Source organism: Aythya fuligula, chromosome 3, assembly GCF_009819795.1.
Source record: "Aythya fuligula isolate bAytFul2 chromosome 3, bAytFul2.pri, whole genome shotgun sequence".
NCBI classification, from domain to species: domain Eukaryota; kingdom Metazoa; phylum Chordata; class Aves; order Anseriformes; family Anatidae; genus Aythya; species Aythya fuligula.
In genome coordinates this window covers 110,419,536-110,439,791 of record NC_045561.1, presented here as the reverse complement: position 1 = coordinate 110,439,791, position 20,256 = coordinate 110,419,536, and the positions used below count along the sequence as shown (strand labels likewise).

Genomic DNA, 20,256 nt, shown 5'->3' with positions numbered 1-20,256 from the left:
GAGGGATCAGTCTGCAGTTGGAAGATTGTACACTGTGGAAAGGAAATTCCGGAGCAGTTCTTGAAGAACTGCAGCCTATGGCAAGGACCCCAAATTGGAACAGTTTGTGAAGGCTTTTATCCCACTGGAAGTACCCCACAAAGGAGCAGGGAAAAGATGTGAGTAAGGAGCAGCAGAGATGAAGCACTGACCACAACCCCCATTCGCTATCTCCCAGCACAACTTGGGGAAGAGGGATGGTGGTAAAAGTAGGTAAAATGGTCAGAAGTGTAGTTTGGGAAGAAGGAAGTGGGGAATAGATGCTTTTAGTTTTGTTTTTATTTTTCATTATCCTCCTCTATTTTAAACTGGAAATATATTAAACTAATAATCCCCAAGCTGTCTGTTTTGGCAATGATAGTAATTGGTGAGTTATCTCCCTGTCCTTATCTCGACCCATGAGCTTTTCATCTTACATTTCCCCTGTTCTGCTGAGGAAGGGGGTGAGCAAAAACAGCTTGGTGAGCACCTGGCACCAAAACAAGACAAACCCACGACAAAGAATCAAACCTACCATGGGGTTTCCTGTAAACTCATACTTCATTTGCATGAGTCACTTTTTTGTGAGTCTTTGAGAAATTGTGTTTGTCTTTGGTAAAATGTAATTGAGTTTTCAGTGCAACACTTTATATGAAGCTATTTGTACAACATATAACAGTTTTTATTGTTTTCTGTATTAATAAATTGTTTATATTTATATCTATTGTTTTTTTATTAGATTTGACATTTATTCTTTTTTTTTTTTTTTTTTTTTTGAAGAGTAATAAGCAATGTCTGATAACCGAAATAAATGAGAGATATCTAAAGCCATAGACAAAATGATGTTTACAACATCTGTAATGCCCCGAATGCTATATCACTTTTACTTAGATCATTTTCATGGAAAAATACTCATCATATTGCTACTATACCTTTGTCATCATCTTATACCTGAGTCTCAGAAAAACAAATAATGCAAGAATCCCATTCATCATGACTGGACTTTGTTCACAATAACAATAATAAAAATAATAATTATACATAATGATAGCTATTGAAAAAAAATACACAACTATTTGAACAGTTTAATCATGCTCAACACACCTCTAGCTATGTTACTTGTTTCCAGTGTAACTCTTTTTAGGACTATAATTCTCAGACCAAGATGCATTTAGAATAAGGAGACATCATCAATTTATGAATGGTATTCCACATTCAATATTTGACCTATTACTGAGTTAAGCTTGTCGAGCTTGCAGTGGACTTCAAATATATTGTGTTTTCATCATATTACTATGATGAAAAAGAAGTGCACTTTCATACTGTAAATTTTGCTTCTTCTTCTTCTTACTCAGTTTATCATTAAAAAAATATAGTTTATTTTTTTTTTACTAGTGATCAATCCTAATGGCAACCCTCAGGCATGATTCCGATCATTCTTGCAGTCATGGAACGTTTCCAGTTACTTGTGATTTAAGTGGTTTAAGTGAAGAAAATATAAAGACCAATTTCTTTTTGTGCTTGCACTTTGAAAAGGGCATTGGCATTCTCTCTTATGATTTTGATGAACTAGAATTGACATGAGTTTTAACTGTGACTGAGATCACAGAGATCTTTTCACATTTTATGAAAACATCCTCATTTTCTTTGTATATTTTTTGTTCATTTTATCAGTTTGGACTCTGTCACATGGTCCCAGTATCATATAAGAACATCGTTATACTCAGTTCTTGCAGAAGAGACTAGTCCAATCTGTTTCCATTCTAACACTGGAACACATTCTCTAAGATACTCAGATAGCCCTTATTCCAAGAGCTGATGCCATTAATTTATTTTCAGAGAAATTCCTGAACTCTGTCTGTAAAGCTTATTTTTCTTTCTGATACACATCACTCTGAGTGACACTAGACAGTTATAAGTAACAGAATCTGCTAGTTTCGTTTCATCCTGCTCAATGTTTATGTTCAGTCCTCTGATCATTATTTTCTTGCTCACCTCTTTCCAGACAAACTCACAACTTCTTTGCAAGTTTTGTGCATGTGTTTTGTTATCGTTTTGTTTTGTTTCACTTTGATTTTATTTTTATAGCTATATACAGACTAGTGTTAAAGGAACTCATAGGTTGGAGTCATGTGACCAAATTTTTGCCAGATTAAAGTTTTATACATACTAGATACATTGCCAGGCTCCTTCATTAACCACTAGAGGAAAATAGGTGATGTGAATCCTCATAGCATAAAATGAATTTCTGAAGGTACTTGTCCCTTTACTGCAGAAAGAATTTTGATGAATGGTTTTAACCAGACACTAATTTTTATCTGTCCACAGATGAGTACGATAAATCCCACCTTGTAAACTTAATTGAGGTTGCAGAAAATGCAAGCACTGAAGTATATAAGATCTTAAATAGCATTACTAATGTACTCTGTTGATCTGAGTCATGCTGCCCTGACCACAACTAATGACACAATGCTGACTTGTCCTCCCATCACCTAAATGAGTTATAAATAAATCTCTTAACTTGTATTTCTGAGAAACTGCTTCACACGGTTCACATACCAGTTTTACTAACTTCTGAAGATACGATCTGGGCTGAATCTTACAGTTCTGTTTTATGCATGTGAACTTTTTGGTCTTACAACATCAATTAAAAATTCACTGAGCTCTAAATACTGCTAAATTAATCAGAATATAAAATTGAATAAATATTGGCTCATGCAGAGACAGATGCTGCTGTGCCAGATAATGTTCTTCAAGAACATTCAAGAGATGAATTAATGCATGTTTCTTCCTTCCAAAATTATTCTTACGTTCTTTATCTTTCTTGCAGGTACCATTAATTTTAATTGAGAGAATTGTAAGGGCAAAAAGCAAGATGAAGGCCACAATGGTAATGCTCTATCATTGTCATCCAAGCCAATGTATAGACCCATTTGGGTATGCCCACTGGCCAAAAAAAATGATCAATGTACTTGGTCAGATGTATGAGTTATTTGCAGAGAAAACTAATTCAGAATATACTGATAGCTAATGGAATGCAGCTGGTCTAGAGCCAGCCCTTACATTTTAGCAGGAAGTACTATTCAAAGGCTTGAAGCAGAACAGATTTATCAAAGTCCACACCTAATGACAGGGTAGAATTTGGATTCATACTATCTGTCTCCATCTCCTTAGTGCTTGTCAAAGATATACCAGGCAGTTGAGAATGACTGGGAATCATTAACTGTTTCTCCGTTCAAAAAGTACAATAGATTATACTGTAGTTATTACCGATTTTGAAAATCTTGTCTGGAATTGAACAGCATGTTAGAGAAGAAGAAAAAAAAAAAAAGAGAAAAAAAATAGAGAGAGAGAGAGAGAAAGACAAGAAAAAGAAGGAAAAAGAAAAAAAAAAAAAAAAAGAAGGAAGGGAGGAAGAAAAAAGACCAAACACAGCACATTCTAAGCAAGAACATCTTAGCATAAGACACTCAGCCAAAAAAAAAAAAAAAAAAAAAAAAAAGTTTGCAAAGAGATGGATGTATTTTACAGATTAGCTCATACTCAGCTGCAAAGCACCTTGACTGAAGTCAGCAGAACTGTATCCATTTGTCCCTGTTTATACATCTGATCCAATCTTCCATCGGAGAGCACAGGGAGCATGCAGACAGTGTTGTTGAGATCAGCAGCAGTTTTGTACATCTAAGCAGCACATCAACATAGCCTCCCAGAAAGTTGCACAAGCACAATTAACAAATTTGACTTGAAAATCACACCGTTTCTATGATAAGTGCCCCTTTCGCAGGGTGCAAGCTGTTCCGCATCTCCAAACCTTTTTCCTGCTTTTTCTTTTGCAGAGGGAGAATCCTCCACAGTGTGTGACTTAGTGGTAAACTGCTGCTGCCAAATGCACACAAGCTATTTAATGCCTCACTGCTGAGATTTGGGATTTCATGATGTTCATCTCAAATGTAAAATATATCTGAATCATAATCTCAGAGAGGTTAAAGATTTCAACAGGGGAAAAAAATGGTATTTTGTCATCCTGTCATCTGAAATTGTTTTACGTTTCACACTACCAACTAAAAATATAAAAGGATCATCACCTAGGTGATAAACTGCCAGTTTCCAGACAAACATTTTAACTGATTTACACCTGTTTTCCTCTAGGAAAGCTACATTTTATGTGATGCATTTTTTTCACAACAGATAAAAGACAGTGGTGTAAGTATCTTCATCTCGGCGTGAATTGACCCAGATTGTAGAAGACCAAGTTTTTTACTTTACTTTGTGATCAAACAACTTCTAGAAACATTAAATATCTCCATGTCTTTTCCAAAACTTTTGCAAGATTCTTCTGATACCAGGGTAGCTTTTTTAAAAAGAAAATGTAAATAAATGGATAATTATGTAATTTAAGTACAAGAAAAGATGTAAAATATGTCTCGTTGTAATGTATGAGTATGTGATTGAACATCAAATAAGTCAGAAAACTTAGCTGGGTAAACTTGTTTCATTCGAGTTTTACCATTCCTATCAATACCCCCAAGAGCTTTCAAAAAAGGTGAAGCTGAAAGAAAAGGAATTAAAAGAAATCCATGCATAAATTTTCAATAAATGTTCTTAGCTTATACATCTTAGGGAAGAAAAATAATAATGGAACAACAAATTTAATTTTCAAGACCATCTTGGAAGCCATGATCAATCTCTCCTCAATCTGTTTGAGGAGTGATACATCTGGAAAGTACTAGATGATTCTTTTTTTTTTCAAATGTGTCAGGACATTAAAAGTGAAAATCAAGAATCAAAAGTAAAACATCTGCAGATACACAGCACTATGCTCCATGAAACTCTTTCAAAGCTCCCCTTCCTGGAATGACTACCAAAAACATTGGGAGCACTTCAGACGCCAATTCTTTCCTCTGTCCTGTATTGTAGTTTCTGGGTATACTCCATCTTTCTGCATCTTTTTGTAAGCTTGGGTTATAAATTTTGGGGGAAATGTATGTCTTATACTAGACATAGTACAAAACTAGAGCACTGAGTATTATAATAATGCAAATAATTATGAATATCACATATCATGTGATCACATATCTTTCATATATTGTATATAGATTATGAGAAAGTGTCTTTATCAATAAATATTTAACATCATTGAGCATCATCCAAATGCAAAATAATTAAGCCAGTCTACTTAAAATTGAAATGGAAATGAACCAGGCAGACACCTAGGCCATTTGACTTAGTAGAGTTGCATGACTTGGTTGCAGTTATATCAGAATATTATTCATCTCACAAGGTAAAGACCAGTTCAGAAAAATTGTAGTATTTCAGAGTCACCTAGCTCGCATTGTATGTATGAAATACTTAAAATCTAGAATGTGTGCTTGTAAGAAATCCTTCTTATGTTTAATGTTTTTCGAAAAAAGTTACATAAAAATGGAGTTCATTCATATCAATAATTTAAGAGAAAGCAAGATTATTTAGTGGTGTTGTAATGGTTTTCAACTTTAAATATTATAAATTCAGGGAATTCAGTTAAGATACTAGGATACATGCAATCTAGTTAGTGCATACAAATACTTTATATCCATAGTGGAGGGAAATCTTTGTACTTTTAATTTTAAAATCAATTTAAGTGTTTTAATCCAAAATAGGATTTAACTAGTTTGAAGGAAACAAGCTCTGTTTTAAATACATTTTTCCTGACAACATAAGCACAGAAAAGAATTTAAATAAATAAAGGTGAGTATTGTTGTTGGGTACATCAGGTTTATCTGAACATTGTCTACCATCTTGCCCAGGAATCAGCTGTGTCTGGAACATCCCATGTGAAGCTGGGTAAAATTCTAGGGAAATCATAGTAGAACTGATCTATGTAGTCAGGTAGCAATCAGGCCAGAATTCAGAGGAGAAAAAAAAAAAAAAAAAAAAAAGTATTCCGAAAAGAAAGAAAGAACCAGAGATTTCATTTGGAGAGGGGATCTGGATGTTCATTTCTGATCACTTCAGTAGAAACTGGGCATTTATATCTGTTCAGCACTTTTGAAAGTTGTTACATGTCTGTTTGAACATCCTCAGGCTACTGAGTCTGAGGGTTCTATTTTCCTAAGCAAGGCAAAGTTTAAATGGTTGCTACTACTTCAGTATTCCACAGGGACTGTAATTTGATAGCTGGTGGTGGGTAATGAATCTCTATTTAACTTTCAAATTTTGTTAATAATAGTATGTGAGATGTCCCACTATATAGTTAATTAGCAAATGCAGCTCCTCAGAAATGAAATCTTATAAGACTGGGTCTAGCTTTGGAATGCTAACCATTTTTGCCTTCTCATCTGTAAATTGTTAAAAAAAAAAAAAAAAAGCAAGCATAATAACAATAATAATTACAAAAATAATAATAATTTTAAGATCTTCTTCAATATTACATGATTTTTCTTATATTTTCTTATATAGTAATACACTCCATGTAGTTTCTCACTGCTGGAGAGGGGGAAAAAGTGTAGAAGAGAGAGCTTTCCTTTTTATACAACAAAATCAATACTTATTTCATCTTTCCATTGTATGGCAAAATTAATTTAAAACTGCAGCATTAGTGTATAAAAATGATGACAATCATAAGAAAGGCATTTCAAATCAGAGAACCATATTTCTGATTAAAGGTCTTCCTTTTGAGGCATAACTACACAGCAGATTTAATTTTTATTTTTCTTTTTTTTTTTTTCACAGAAAAAAAAATACCACATCATAAAAATACACATCCATTTATGATCATTTTCTCCTCTTGAACAAAAAGATTCATGTCATTAAAGCATTTTTGTTTGTTTGTTTTTGTTTTTAAAGGAGGGAACTATTCTCTGCAACGCTGCCTGGACACACAGACAAGTTTCTTTCATCTTCCTTTCATCTTCCTCATCTTTAAGCATCAATGATGTTTATACCATCTTTGTGTTTAACCTGTGGACTGGAGTGTCTGCTCATGTATGGGCTTGAGGGTAGTATCAGGATGTTTTCTTATCCTTAAGGCCTCTGTCTCTCATGACAATTGATATTGTTCATGGATGACACCGAATAAGTATTTTTGCTATGTGGTTATTCCTACAAATGCCTTAATATTTTACAGAATCACAGAATAGGTGGGGTTGGAAGGGACTTCTGAAGGTTATCTAGACCAAATCCCCTGCCAAGCAGGATCACCTAGAGCATGTTGTGCAGGATGGCATCCATGTGGGTTTTGAATATCTCCAGAGAAGACTCCACAACCTCTCTGGGCAACCTGCTCTGTCACCCTCACAATAAAGAAGTGCCCCCTCATATTCAGCCGTAACCTGTGCTTCAGTTTGTGCCCATTGCCTCTCATCCTGTCGCTGGGCACAACTGAAAAGAGACTGGCTCCATCCTCTCGACACCCTCCCCTAAGATATTTATACGCATTGACGAGGACTCCCCTCAGTCTTCTCTTTTCCAGGCTAAACAGGCCCAGCTCTCTCAGCCTGTCCTCGTACAACAGGTGCTCCAGTCCTCTAATTATCTTCGTTGCCCTCCTCTGGATTCACTCCAGTAGAGTGAATGCCCCTCTTGTACTGGGGAGCCCAGAACTGGGCACACTAGTGTGGCCTCACCAGGGCTGAGCAGATGGGCATGGTCACCTCCCTCAGCCTGATGGTAACACTGTTCCATATGCAGCCCAGGATACCATTGGCCTTCTTGGCCACAAGGGCACATTGCTGACTCATGGTCAGCCTGCTGTCCACCAGGACTAACAGGTTTCTCTGCAGAGCTGCTCTCCAGCAGGTCATCCCCCAGCACCTTGTACTGGTGCATGGGGTTATTCCTCCCTATGTGCAGGACCATACACTTGCACTGTTGAGCTTCATGAGGCCCAACCCTCCAGCCGGTCAAGGTCCCACTGAATGGCAGCACTGCCCTCTGAGGTATCAGCCACTCCTCCCAGCTTTGTCTCATCAGCAAACTTGCTGAGGGTGTACTCCACTCCATCGTCCAGGTCATTGATGAATAAGTTGAACAACACTGGACCCAGTATTGACACCTGGAGGACACTGCTAGTGACAGGCCTCCAGCTAGATTTTGCACTACTAAGTACAACTCTCTGAGCTCTCTTGTCCTGCTAACTGCCAATCCACCTCATCATCCGCTCATCTAGGCTGCACTTCCTGATCTTTTCTATGTTGTAAGTCCCAAAGGCACTTGAGGTATGTGATGGAACATATTGGTCTCCTACAACAGCATCAGAACTGCAGGCATCTGTCAAGGCTCTACAAGTCTGGAATCTGCTTCCTGATTCATACTTGCGAGAGAGATGTATGAAAACATACATTTTACTACTTATGCTCATGATACCTTGTTAAGTTTCATTTAATTGCACTCTTATTAAAGCAAATATTTGAAATTTATGTTGAATAAAATATGTTAAGGTAGTCCCTCTGACAGACTAAAGGTCTGGTCCTGTTGTCAAGGAAAGCAATGAGATATTGGTCAGTAATTTCAGCAGGTCATTACTAGATGTTGTGGACTGATCCTGCATGATCAATGTTGTCCTCATCAAAGCCTTCTGTTAAAGGTAAAGAAGATCTACTCTACAAACACACTAATCAATGCTCCTTACTGTTAAAAAATGAATATATCTATAATCAATTTGAATTTGCAGGAGCATAAAAATATAGATACATCTCTTTTCATGTTGATCTCATGTTGAACAAGAGCGTTACACATAGCTGCTGATCAGGAATAAGCAGGAAGAAACTGTTCAACAACACTATACAGATGTAAATAAAATTATTGTGCTATGTTTGTGACTGCAAGATTATAACCAGAAAGTCTTCATTTTTGAAGGAGAAGCATCCATCTTTTGTTTAGATAAGCAGAGGCTTCAGGCAAAATGCAAAGTAGTAAGAGATACTGCCTGGAAAGTGTATTTGGGTCAATCATATTAATTTACAAACTCCATTTCTTTAAATGCACTTGGAAAATCTGACTGAAAGCAATCTTACATAGGGATTAAAAACACATTAACAAAAGAGGAAAAACACCATCCATTTCTGTCTAGATTCTTTTAAAAGATTTTTTAAGTAAGTACTACTTCATTCCTAATTTCATTTAGCAAAACAAGAGAAAAACTTATAAAACATATATTGCAACCTTGACTATTTTATTAACTCATGCTTTTTGTAAAAAATCACTTTCACAAAATAACTGATTTTTAACCATAAAAAAGAAATTTTTTCATACAGATTGCACCATCTTTCAAAGTACAAATGAGATAATCTTGAAGATAATCTTGAAGATTTTCTAAATGTATCTCTGTCTTAGATGAATAAGAAAGTTTTCCATTCTCAGACTGATCCTTCTCTAGAGGTGAAATTTTAGGGATTTGGGGATTTGATATACTTTTTGTCGGTAGGGACCATTAACGGAGAAATGTTCTTTAACATCTCATGAATGCAGTTGGGCAGAGACCTCCCACATGCTACTATTATACCTCCAGTTCAATTTGCTTCTGCATGAAGATGCTAAATACCTAATTTTTATCACAAAATTTCCACAGAGAATCAAAGCTTTTTAAACATGGTATGAAAATTCAGTCAAAGAGCAATTCTTAGTAATAAGACAAATGCAGTACAGAAGCAATATAACTTCAAATAGTTCAAAGCGTGTATCTTTGTATTGATTCTAGTTGCTGATTTTTAGGGCATTTCATTGTCTAGATGCAGAGAAAATTTTCAGCTTTATGTAGAAATTGGTTCATGTAGGTTTCCTAGATTTTTATAGGGAAGTACAGACTCCTTGTAACTAAATAAGAGATTGAGTAAAGTCTTTAGTAGTGGGATTCATCTTTCTTAACTATGTGTCCAATCAAGATCATTTCCAGGCTTCTTCTATAATCACCTTCTAAGATTATTTACCTTGTCTATTCAGCACTAATTAGGTCAGGTCGATTTTTCTGATTTCACAAATAATTAAAGTGATGGTAAAAATAAATAAATAAATAAAGGAAGATTTTGATTTTTTTTTTTTTTTTTCCTGTTTTTCCTTGGCCTGGTGGATGATAATATCTGAAGAACTCAGGGAAGAAAAGCTATTTCTGTGTGAAACTCTTATACTCTTAACTTTTATTTTATTTATTTATTTTTTTTAACTACAAACTTTTAATAAATGAAGACATTAGTTTAAAGTATTTACAACTCTCTTAAGCTTTCTGTTTGTAACCAGCTAAGTACATAATCATATTGGGCAGCTTGTTGAATAAATGACAATAAGTTGTATGGTTACTTTTTTAAATCTATTTTTTTTCACCATTAAATCAAAAAGATGATTAAAAAATTAATATATGAAGCCATTCTTTTAACTTTAGTATGTATCAACAGTTATATACCATGATTTAACTGACAGTAGTAGTCTTAAAGAATATTTATGAAATTTACTGTAGGTAACAAGAGAAGGAAAGACTGACTAATTATAGACTGACATTGATAAGTATAATAAAAATATATGTTTAAAAATTAAAAATTATAAATACAATTTCTCTTGCTTTTTTTTTTCTTTTTTTTTTTTTTTTCCCAACACATTTATTGTCAGATAATAACACATACATTAAAAAGAGATGAATTAATCAAATTTTACATTCTTCATTTCTCCCAAAAATATGTGGAGCAGCAATTTTGATTAGAAGTGCTTTGATTTATAAAACACATCAAACATTTACCAATAAAAATGGAAGATTTACTGTTGCCAATTATATCACTAATAGTTTCTCCTTTACCCTTATTAATCTTACTATAGTTGTCACCAGCACAGGTAATCATGCATTTCTCTTGCATTTTTTAAAGGAACTTCAGAAAATGTTGCACTTACATAATTGCTGGGGATTTTAATTGTGTGTTAGAGAAAAATCTGGATAAATTGCAAAGCACTGACACTCTAATACTTTAAACCAGGAAAGTGCTGAAACATATTATAACAGCAGATTGAAGTTAAATCAGCTATTGAAGTAGAGTTAAAATGCTGTCAAAAGGAAGCAAATATTTTTTGCTGACACCCATTAAACTTCTTTAAGAACTGATTATTTTCTGGCATCTCAAACTTTGAAATTAAGCATCTGACTTTTCCAATGAATCAATTTCTTGGTTCATGCATTAAGATGGCACTAGATTAAGCACTTCCAATACAATTTTGGAAGAAGAAATTAATTTCACATGGGGAGATATGCATGAATTTCATGTGGGTACATGTACATGTTTCTCCCACCTTTGCCTGTTGGTTTTGATAGAGTAATTATCTCGTTATACTGTTGGAAGACCTTGAAAGAATTATGTGAATATTAATTTTGTGCTGTATTGGGTCCCTTGCCCAGAGACAGAGAGCTTATGTTTCAGGTCCATGTCTTTTGCCAAAGCTGTGTCTGTTGACCTGTAGTTCCACTGTTCAGGCCCTAGGGCTATAAGAAAGTAAACCCCATGAAAAGGACAATATGAAACAGTAAAGGCTGTTGAGACCAAACTGATGGATTTTTCTGGGATCTAACTGAAAACTCATCCCACGGCATGTTGCTGTCTGCATCACAGTGGACTGTTTTGCTTTGGTGACAAGGAAACTAAAATTACCTCTATTGTAGCACAACTGTACCTCAACACAAGGTTGCTAATCATCTTACCTAAGTTTATAGAGTGTTGTTGTTGTTGTTGGTTGGTTGGTTGTTTTTCTCCTAAAAATAGACACTTCCATTTGGTTGGCTGTATTAATCTCTAAACTCTATTGCTTATAACCTATTCTTTAAATATCTAGAATAAGATAGACTCAATCATCCTCTAGATATCTGTGACACAGACATCTACAGCAGGGCTAGTTTCTTGGTATTCCTTTATAGTCATTGCAAAGAATAAGCACTTTTATGTGCAATTCATTTGATCTATTTTAGACATGTACTTTAGGATGAGATGAATTGCATGCTAGAACTCTCATTTCTCTCTATTGAATTTAAAGAGAGTCTAGGGTGACTAGTTCAGGTGCAGACATCTGCATTTACATTTAATTAAATGAATCCCTCTGCAGTATGTCTGATGCTTCCTAGAAATGTTGGTTGGACTTAAACACATGCTTGTAGTATTTTTAGAAGGAATATCAGATTTACTATATGTATACAGAAAATTTCTATATCCATCAGCCCTGAGATTTGTGTAACTTATTTCTTATTTTTACTCTGTATTTGCTTAATGGAAAATTAACAACCCCCCATCCCCCCCTCCAACCCCCGCCCCGCCCCCCCCCCCCCCCCCCAAAAAAAAAAAAAGAAAAAAAAGTGGAAAAAGTGGCAATTGGAAGCTTAAAGAGCAATCACTGCACAACTTGTTTTATTCCCTGTGAAGATTAATTTATTCCTTGACTCTAAGTGATGATAGATTGTCATGGACTACATTAGCAACATGAAATTCCTGACAGGGTTTCATGGAAGGATCCTTGCTGGTCAGGTGTTTGTGGAAGGGCAGAGGAAACTGCAAAAATTTAGTCTAGCTTGTGCCTCTTTTCTTCCCTCAACTTCTTTTTGGGTTCACTAACATTTAGCTGTTGAAATTTAATTATATGTTTTGAACATAACTATGATATAATAATAACAATAATAAAATATCTAATTGCAAAATTGAGCAACAGACCTTGGTAGACTTTAGCTTAGTTCTTTGGTCAATGAAAGGAAAGAATTTCTAGCAGCATGGCTAGGTCTGTCAGCACACAGCTAAGAACATGCTGTACATCCAACAGAGAAGCTCACACCAGTATAATTACATAATTATTGCCCATGGTGTGATTACCATACACCCAAACTCATTGTAGTCAGAAGTTTAAATGGAGCTATTCTATTTAATTTTGGAATCTAAAACCTTCTAAGTGATGTAAATATCTGTGAGTACTGATGACAATTAAGAATGGCATATTTGGATGTCAGAAAGTTAAATATCATTTAGTCTGAACCAATCACCTCAGAAACTTCTTTGATCAATTTAGCTTTGAGAAAATTCCATGTTCAAAAGGCAGACAGAAGGCGGTTTATGAGAAAGAAGGAAGCAAACTGTCCTGGAAACTGAAGAAAACTCAAGGATATTCTCATAATAAAACTCACAGCTCAGAAAAGAAATTAGTCTGATCTCTAGAGAGAGTTAACTGTTAGGATTTTTTTTTATTTTTATTTTTCTGTGACTACTGTATCCCTAGACCCGGAATGCAAACTGGTAGAAATTGATAATGCATTTTCTAACAAATAGTGAATATAGAACTGTTGGTCAGCACAGATTTATTTCTGTATTTAGCAGCTGCTACACCTCTGATTAAAAAAAGAAAAGAAAAAACAACATCATCAACAACAACAACAAAACCACCACTGCTCTCTGGTCTTAACTAGGTATGTGCTTAAATGCTTTCAGTCAGGCATAGAGCGTGTCATATAAAGATGTAAAGATATTGCTGAATAAGTTATATTGACACATAAACATTTTGAAATGTAATTTAGACAGTTTGAGACATATCAGATCAACCAGCCTTGACACAGCAATTGCTTTTGGTTTTCATGACTATTATAATAGCATCTCTCTATAGTATAACAGACTAAGTCTTCTTGAGCTGTAGTAATAACAGGTCTGTCTAATCATGGGAATAATTTTTATGCCTCCAGTCCATGATCAATATTTTCACTTACCTGCTTCTGTTCTCATACCTCTTCTCTGTTTGTCCACATTGTCATAGCTGTTTTTTTATATTTTGACTTTATCTTATTTATTCCTTTATTCCTTATTTATCCCTCTCTCTGAAATGGCTGTCTTACTTGATCTGTTAGAAAAGACTCCCTTGCAATAACTCCTCAGCAAAGAGTAACTTAGTATTTCTCTTTGAATTAAAACAAAATAAAATAAAAATCTAAAAATAAAATAATAATAATTATAAGAAAGCACCAATGAACTGAAAATAAGCATTGTTTGCCCTTTCTGAACCATTCCTGCCTTGGCTTATTTTACTATCATGTTTGCATGTCTTGCCTGTTTCAGTTCCAAATGAACCTGAGGGGGAATTTAGAGTGCCTCTTTAATCATCACTTTCTGAACCTGGGGCAATGGTTCTGAGAAGCTGTTTGCATTTCTATTTGAAAAGGAAAGGAATTATAGAAAATGTCTCCTCCTAATCAGCACTTGTGGTAAAATATGTATTAATAAAAAACATAATTCCCATTCCATTCATAATTTATAAAGCAGAAAGATCAGAATTCACACACAATGTAGCATGGGAGAAGTAGACATGTTGCTCTAATCCTCATTTTGATTACAACATAGCTGTATTGAGGTCCATGGAGCTACCATTGATTTACGCCACTCTAAGCAAGATGCAAATTGAGTCAGTTATACTTTGAGAGAAATCATAAATGCTACAGACTATTTTAAATTAAAACACCCTAGCTTTTAATTTAATATTTTACAACCTGGATCTCCACTTTGTTAACAATGCTTTTATGCTGTTGCTGCTTCAACAAAGTCAACAACCATAAGGTGAAGGTGTAGAACAGACTGGAAAATCATTGAAGTAAGATGACCTTTCTATAATGAAGAAGCTGGGGACATATTTGTAGCTGAAAAGATTGACTTGTGTTTCTCAAGATTTGCCTCTTCAAATGTTTTCTCTTAAAGCTTTACCTTGAAAGGACCCAAGGCATTATATATTGGTCCAGATGCTCCATAACAACAGAAAATAAGCTCTACTGCAGCAGAGAGACGATTTAAAAAAAAAAAGAAAAAAAAAAAAGCAACTCTGGTGCCTCTTCCCACCCTCCATCAGGTCTATGTCACCAACTCTAACAGTAGCAATAGGATATCATCTTGTAGGAAGATGCAAGGGAGCAAAAAGTAAATGTCTTAGAAAAATGGCAGAGGTTCTTATTTATTTATTTATTTATTTATTTATTAGTAACAGAGTATCTCCTTGGGTTCATGTTCTTATCTTACTCATTTTGGTATTGGTGAGATGAAGCTGCATCAAAGACTGTAATATCTAATCTCCCACAATGTCTGAAGACATCATAGTCTTTTATCTGTCCTGCAGCATTAGTAATTTAACAATGGAGAAGAAGACAGCTGTATACTGTAGGGAAGACAAGTGATTTATGTTGTGCTTTATGAACTATCAGTCTCTGGATCCATATTTGGCTGAGAAGTACTCATGATTTTCTAAGCAAGGTGAAGTGCTGGGTATGAATGTTTCACTTCATGATTACTTCTTTTCAGTTTCAAGAAATCTGTCCAGAGCATACATGTCTTCAGTGGAGCAATTCCCTTTTGATTTTATATGTCACAGGAGGTGTTATTAAGAGCAACTTTGGCACTCTAATAAACAATCTGACTATGGACCAGTGAGACTAAAATCACAGAATCATAGAATGGTTTGGGTTAAAAGGGACCTTAAAAATAACCTATTTCCAGCTCCCAGGTGGACCAAAGTCCCGTCCAGCCTGGCTTTGAATACTTCCAGGGATGGACATCAACATCTTCTCTGGGAAACGTGTTCCAATGCCTCACTACCCTCACTGTAAACAATTTCTTCCTTATATTTAATCCAAATCTACCCTCTTTTAGTTTAAAACCATTACTCCTTGTCCCATCACTACTCTCCCTGACAAATAATGCTGAAACAGTGATGCCTAGAAAAATTTATACGTCTGTTTGAGCCTACTCCTAAAATGTTTGTTTCTGAATCATATTCCTTGTTTTTGGAGACAAATTTATGAAAGTGTGACACCAATGCTAAGTAGAAAACAGGACCTTAACTTACGAAAGAAGAGAAAAGACAAGAAAATAAGAGGGGAGGGAAGGGAAGGGAAGGGAAGGGAAGGGAAGGGAAGGGAAGGGAAGGGAAGGGAAGGGAAGGGAAGGGAAGGGAAGGGAAGGGAAGGGAAGGGAAGGGAAGGGAAGGGAAGGGAAGGGAAGGGAAGGGAAGGGAAGGGAAGGGAAGGGAAGGGAAGGGAAGGGAAGGGAAGGGAAGGGAAGGGAAGGGAAGGGAAGGGAAGGGAAGGGAAGGGAAGGGAAGGGAAGGGAAGGGAAGGGAAGGGAAGAAGTCATGAGATCTACAAAGACCCTGCAGAATGAGAATATCTGTCTTTAAGATATTATTGAGGATTCCATCAGAATACACTTAATGTAACTGAAAAAAATAGATCACTATATATAGATTCTGCTGTGATTCAAACCCATGATTCAGGATAATTTCGATGGGGAAGCTATTGTTACAGCTGGGAAACCATCATTGCAATGGAAGTGCCACCTTCTTGCAATAATGCAGGAATAATCACTGCCTTGTACCATATCTCATTAACTATATTTAAATATTTCAATGTTTTTTGAATCTTTAGCTTTAAATGGTTACAATGTTTTTCAAAGTTAGAGCAGCACTCAAAGCATTTTTAGGTGGGAATAGAAGTTAAAAATGAAACTGTACAAAAGAATAGCAGAACAAGGTGTCATTACAGTGAGCTGTAGGAATAGATGACTCTTAGTCTTACTCTTCTGGACTGACAAGTGTACCGTCTGTCTATATGGCATTAATGAATGACAGTTTCTCACCATTTGGTAGATGCATGTGTCATCATTTGTCTAGATGACATCTTGATTTATAGACATCATTGAAAAACATTAGAAAATCTTTCTACAAGTTTGATGGGATTTTTGAATATGTGCAAGTAAGGGCTATTTATTTATTTATTTATTTCTGAACGTTTCATTGGGATGTATTATTTCAAACACTCAGAGGGGTAAGACAGTCCACTAATTAAACTCTTCCCTTGCGAGATGGGTGCCTTGGACCCCTTTCCTGCTGCACCTGAAGTTCCTTTCTGATGTTGGGCAAATCATCTGCTTCCTCTGATTTGCTTCTTTTAGAGGTAAACAAAGAAGTGATATTTCTTTCTCACACAAGGAAAAATAAAATCACATTGAGCATGGTTAGCTGTTTAGAGTCTACACTAATTAAAATTGGGTATTGATGAATCAAATGATTCACGAAGCATTTTTCTCTTAAAACTATCTGAAAAAAAAAAAAAAAGTGAAGTCATTTAGAAGGAATAGATTACAGAAAATGCATTGAATCATTTCATCACGTACAGTGAAAACAAATAAATGAAAGAAAAGCAAATCCCACTTAAGAAAAGTTAATCAAGCATGTGGAAAATAAATGGCTGAAATGGTTGGAATAACATCAAACATCAAAACTAAATATCAGTGCGTGTGTGTGTGTATATGTGTAAAAATCATACACAGCTTTGCTCAGGCTACATGTACAAAGAATTTCTGCAAAGTTCAAATTAGCAATGTAGCACGTTTTCCAAAGACTGAGCATTCTTTTGTGGTTTAAGAGTAAGAAAGATCAATCTGGTATTTATTATAATTCGCCTATACCAGAGAACAATTATTTTCCCATAGAGCTTTCATTATTAATCATTCCTGCTCTAATTGTCGTTCTGTCCCTAACATTTTTTACAATGCTTCGCCAGTATGTGCAAGTCATCTGATTGTTCTGCATACGTGGCAACAGTCAGCAGCAGACAGCATTCATCCTGCATCCCTTGGTGTGCAACGGGGGATGTCAGCCAGCGTTTATGCAGCCACACAGCCACAAGGAGGAGCATTTTCTGGCAACCCGCATGTCACTGAAACGCATTCACTTCTGAGTGTTTGGCAGGGCAGCACGGTTAAAAATATAATCTTTGGACTGAAGCAAGGCAGCAAGTGCTTAGGAATGGATGGTTCTGATCTTGTGAAAAGTTTACTGACCCGTTAAGCAGGGAAATAATGCATAGTGACCAGAGTTCTAAGTTTGGCCAGAAGTACCAAAAAAAAAAAGTGATTTTACTTTGCTTTCTGAAAACATAGATCGATATATCTCCAGGACTTTATTCTGCCTCGAGTTTTGATTGAGAGCTGGTATTTATCTATTGATTTACTTATTTACTTATTTATTTATTTTCTGTCTGTCACCTTCCAGTCAAATTTCTGGTAACTTGTTCCCTGTCCTACAGCTGGAGATATGTGAACAGAGATTTTCCTTCCCAACTCCTGTATCAGCTTCTTTGACCAGACAGGATGAGTACGATTGCATCATCCATTCCTACTTACCTTCCCTTCAAATAAAATCAAATCTGGTTAAACTTCTGAAGGAATTTTTTAGGAGAGACATGGTAGGTACCTCTCTGTTCATTTCAGAGCTGTTTAGGATGAATAGGTACAACATAGCCCAGAGTGATTACCTCTGGAGGAAGGATTTTTCTTCAGAATAAAGGATCTCATTAAGAATTGCCTCCAGGCAGTTTGGGTTGCCTGCACAGTACTTTGGAGGAGGAATGCAAAGCTTCAGCTCTGCTGTAAGAAGCATTTCTACCTTCCCAGGAGTGACCAGGCTTGACCCCATTTAGCTAGTGAGATCAATTTAGGTCACAGAGCAAGGTCAGCTTCTACACACTGTTCTTTGAGACTTTAAAAATGTCTAGATGGAGGTGGTTAGCCATTACACTTGTCTCAGATCATCTCTCACCTCTTTCTGATGGGGTAAGGCAAGTCATATGTAAGAGCGCTTTGAAGTGACAGATGATATTGTTGAACTTCTGGTAGACAGTCTTTTAGCTGGGATAAAAAAGAAAACAATAACCTACAATAAAGTACGGAAGCAATGTTACATATACTAACTTTCAGTAACAGTACCTGAATCAGAAGAAATAGTCTAATTTTTATCTTGTGATGTGAAGCTGACCTAGAACACTGGCTAAGATTCATGAATATGAATATAAATGATATGTCACAGTTGATTAGCAATTAGTGATGAAGTACTCTATCACTCTTTTGCTGGAATTAAAGGCTATCATTGAGAAAACTACAAGATGCAAAACTTCTTCCCAACATTTAGACAGGACACATCTCTATTCACATACTCATGTTAGGTTTTTTGTTTGTTTTAGTTTCCTTTTCTTAGCAAAATCCATTGGATTATAGAGACTATATTTTTGTTAATCTGTATTTATAGATTAAAGCAATTGAGAGAAAGCTTTCACTCTTAGAACACTATTTTAATACTTGCATCTTAGGTAACCATGGTCTTTGAGGGAGAAAAATTATAAGCTATAGGAATGGAGGAGAAGGACAGAAGAAAAGGATCCTTTAGTTGGCAGCTGTACAATTTCTAAAACAAGCACGATTTCTAAATACTGCCACAAATAAAATATCAATAATGGTGATAGTAAAAAATAAATCAAATGACACAAAGAGACAGAAAACCATAAACACTGATCCATAGGTGGGAGCTGGTGTAAGTTATGTTATAAATGAAGTCTCAACTCAATCTGAATTTTGTAATATTTATAAAAAAAATATTTCTAAAAGGTATAAAAGGCATAAAAGCTATAAAAGGTATAAAAGGCAAGTAAACAGCGCTGCGTGTGTGGGGAGTCTACGCTCCACCAACACACACACACAAACATCAAACATTCTAAATATACAGAACGTTGCTTTTACATACTAAACCCGATACAATCAGAATATGATTGTATATGCCTATGATATGATCAGATTGTATATGCCTATACAATCAGAAAAGGTAACAAACAATCCTTTCAGTTCCATGACTTAATAGTCTCCATTTTCCATTCCTTTTCTTAATTACAAACAAGTCTCCATTTTCCATTCCTTTTGAACAATATGTCTCACTTTAAGTTGTCAAGCAACTCGGTCTTCGGGCCTTATGTATCCCGTTCTTCCCAGATTGAAGAAAAACATATCCATCTCCTTTTCAAGGCCAATGAGGCCTGGGTCAAAAGGCACGATCAGGTCAGCAGGGGGCGTAACAGCAAAATCTTCGATGGCTGTAGCAGCAGAGGGGCCCATGGCGTAGCAGTTGGATCACTAAACGAGCCCGCAGCTATCTGGCAAACCACACGTTTCTGACTGTGGTCCCACAGGGCTCTTTAAGGCCTCAGAGAGTGCTCGCCAGGTGCCGAGCAATCCCACTGCAACCTTGTCATTTTTAGTTGCAGAGTCCCACACCTTGACCTCAGTTTGGTCCCATATTTCAGGATCATAAACTGTATGATTGTTAATAAGGAGAATAAGCTGTAAGGTTACCAGGACAATTTTGTTTCTAAGAACGTATGATTCCCCATAATGAGCAACTGCTTACCAGCGAGAGGCAGTTGTGTGCGCGGGTCCTCTTCTCTCAACTCGAGCT

The 20,256-nt window shown here is 35.8% G+C and overlaps 1 long non-coding RNA gene across 2 annotated transcripts in view; it reads left to right on the top strand.

The window, feature by feature from the left end:
* LOC116488114 overlaps nucleotides 1-19,398 on the top strand; it is a 50,491-nt gene extending 31,093 nt beyond the window's left edge. The window contains exons 5-6 of one of the 2 annotated variants that reach the window (XR_004253135.1): nucleotides 16,836-16,927; nucleotides 17,537-19,398. This is a non-coding gene — a long non-coding RNA (uncharacterized LOC116488114). Of the gene's footprint in view, nucleotides 1-16,835; nucleotides 17,089-17,536 lie in introns of those variants that run through there. The other variant, XR_004253134.1, reaches the window with a different exon arrangement.
* The last annotated feature ends 858 nt before the right edge of the window (nucleotides 19,399-20,256 follow it).